We start from the raw sequence: 3,070 nt of genomic DNA, 5'->3' as shown, positions 1-3,070 counted from the left end.
CACGTAAGGACAATGTTTTGTTGCATAAATTTATTTCTCGCCTCCCGGCCCCTTTCTTTTTGATATTTTTCCCGATTTTGCCATAACCTTCTTCCCATCTACAATCCACCCCTCTCTCCACAACAGGCATACTGAGCGACCCGAGGACCGTCACCTTTCCCCAAAAGCCTAATTATCCTTTCCGTTCCCTTCAGGTTCCCTTTTTGGTTTTTGAGTATGTTTTAGGGTTAGAGTTTTAAGAGTTTGAGTTACGATTTTCGGTGAATCGAATATCGAGGTTAGTTAAGTTTAGGATTAAGGACTTCTTCCGGTTTGGTAATTCCGGTCAAAAATTACCTGGCGCCCATAAGGTTAAATTTTAGCAGGTTTTTGTTAGGCTCAGGGGAAGTAGGGCGAAGGTAATGGGCATTTCCCATTCGCCGGGAAAATGTCACGTTACAAACTCAATGGTATTGAAATATCGAAAATCCATTTGCATTTGTTATCATCTCATCACTATCCATACCATCATCTTTCAACCAACCAGCATTCTCCATCAATGCCCATTGGTTGGGGCTTTGTGGAATGTAATTCTTCATGAGACTCGTTAAACCAACATTCTTTGCACGATCAATTTCGATGCCATTGAGCTCATAACGAATGTCCTCAAATAAATGACAGATGGCGTTGTTCACCAATCGGGTTCTTTCAACGGGGGTTGTACCGTTTTCCTTAGTTAATCGTCCATGAATGTGAAGATGACTTTTACTAGGTAAAAGGTATAAATCCTGATGTTGCACTGTTATCGAAATTTCATCATTGTTTCCGAACGATGATGAAGCGAATGGTTGATGAGCATGCATTTCATAATGAGAAATAGTGTCATCAAATTCAACCGATTTCTGGATTCTCAGTATATCTTCCATGATTTTATATTTTCCGCACTCTCGGCTTCAAATTTAAGCTTCTAAGGAATTGGATATTCTGATGTGTTAACTGTTTGCTAGTCCGGTGCTGACTGTGAGCTTGGAAACTTGATAACGTGCTTTTATAATTCTGTCCAATTTTGGTTCTGAACACAATACCCATTATGTTCGCTTCAGATGAGGTCTTATTGTTATTGTTTCACTTTGAAAGTTCACTAATTCACCATCTTGATCTACCAACTTCAGCTGGAGATGATCTATTGCTTGCACAGCGATCGGTAGATAAATGAGGTTTCTCGGGGCTTCCACAATCTTATATCCTGGTGGTACTGTGGGGCAAAATTCATGAAGTATGTGCACTTTTCTCCCATTCATATAGGCACCACAGGTAAATCTGATATGTGAGTTCTGTCTGGCTGCCAAATTTTCTTATCAAATCCCAGTATCCGACCAATAGAATGCACAGGAATGAAATTTATTGCATGGCTACTTTTGATTTCACTACATAATGTATTATTATTTGCTTTCAAAGCAATAGACACACCATTTCTTTGCAGGACCTTTTGCAAATAGTTTTGTATATCATCAATTTCATAACTACCGATAGGAATTATGACTGAATATTCTTTTTCCCCATCAGAATAATAGAATTTATTGTTCTCCTCATCAATATTTGGAATTGAGTTGAATGTTAACAATTCCACAAGACTCAAACTGTGTTGATGATTAGGACACAACTCAATCGGGGGAAAATAATGAGCTTCCAAGATCGAAGGTGTTCCCGATAATTTAAGTGTGAAAGATTCATCCATAGTTGCTGTTTTCGAACTGAACTAATTCATACATATCATCTGTATTTATAGATTATCATTGAGAAATTGGAGACACAAATGACCACAAATAATAGTATCATATTCTTGGTATTTCTGGTGATTATATTTCACAATGCTACCAACACCGAAATAATCCATCAAGTCTTTCGGTGGTTGTAAATTTCCAAAACTATCAAAATAATTTATTTCATTTTTCCGTTTCTTATAGGCGACCCAGTGAGTACCAGGACCATCTCTATCATCTAAATTGACGATAGCTGATTCGTTCTTATGAGGTCCATTTATAGGAAGAGCATTCCTCATATAAACTGCCCTAAAATATGGAATTTTCATGAATTTGGAGAAACTTATAATATCAACATCACTGAGGGCTCGGTGTGGTAGCTTTATTCATCACCCATTGCAATTGCTTCCATTGATTTATTGTGACGTTTAGTCTCTTCAAGATAACGTTTAGCAGCATTCGCATCATTCACAGCCTTCGCTATACCTGCGGCGCTTGCGGTCAAAGCTCCAGTTGCACTTAACCCAGCAAATAAGGGAATTAAGAAGGGCAGAAGTCCACCAATTTTTCCGGAGACGGGTAGTATTCTTGGTGATTTTACGGAATGCTTTCCTCCAGCTGCGCGGACAGCATCTCGTGCAGCCTGAAGAGCCGACTTGATCGCATCCCCAGGACACATGGATTGTTTTGCTACTTTAATGATTTGTTTTAAAGCAACCCGTTTTTTTTTCAACTCCGCCACCACATGTTTTCTTCGTTTTCTTTACCAGACTTTTTCCACATTTTGTTGATCTTCTTTTCGCTTTCACCCCCTTTGTCAATCCAAATCCTAAGCTAGTTTTAGTTTTCATAGCATTAGCTACTGCCCAAGCAGCAGCTTTCTCACTCCACCTGGCGTCTTTTGATAATACACGTCTCCACGCACTCTCTTCCAATGTTTTATCAGCCTTATGCCTAGCCGTGAGATTCTCTAGATTCTTTGAATAGGCGATATCGTGTTCCTTACAAGCCTTAGCTAGAAGATTCACTCCAGAATCACCGCGAGCTAACCTCTCAGTGAGCTTTGTGCCTGGCCCACAATATTGATAACCGGGGATATGTAGTTCAACAGGCAATTTATTGATTATCTTATTGATTACTCCTCTTCCGCTTCTCTTATGTCTTCTTACTATCATCGCTCATGCTCAACTAAATGTGAATGCTATATAAACCCACTATTTATATGCTATTATCTTAGTGTTGAAGTAATACTCAGCGAGGATGAAGTTCACAGAGCAGAAAGTCAGATTACCAGTCCTGAATTTCGATCAAGTAATACAGAATGTGGA

Source organism: Fopius arisanus, unplaced genomic scaffold (genome assembly GCF_000806365.1).
Source record: "Fopius arisanus strain USDA-PBARC FA_bdor unplaced genomic scaffold, ASM80636v1 scaffold00193, whole genome shotgun sequence".
NCBI lineage: Eukaryota > Metazoa > Arthropoda > Insecta > Hymenoptera > Braconidae > Fopius > Fopius arisanus.
Note: the sequence above shows the minus strand (reverse complement) of the source record.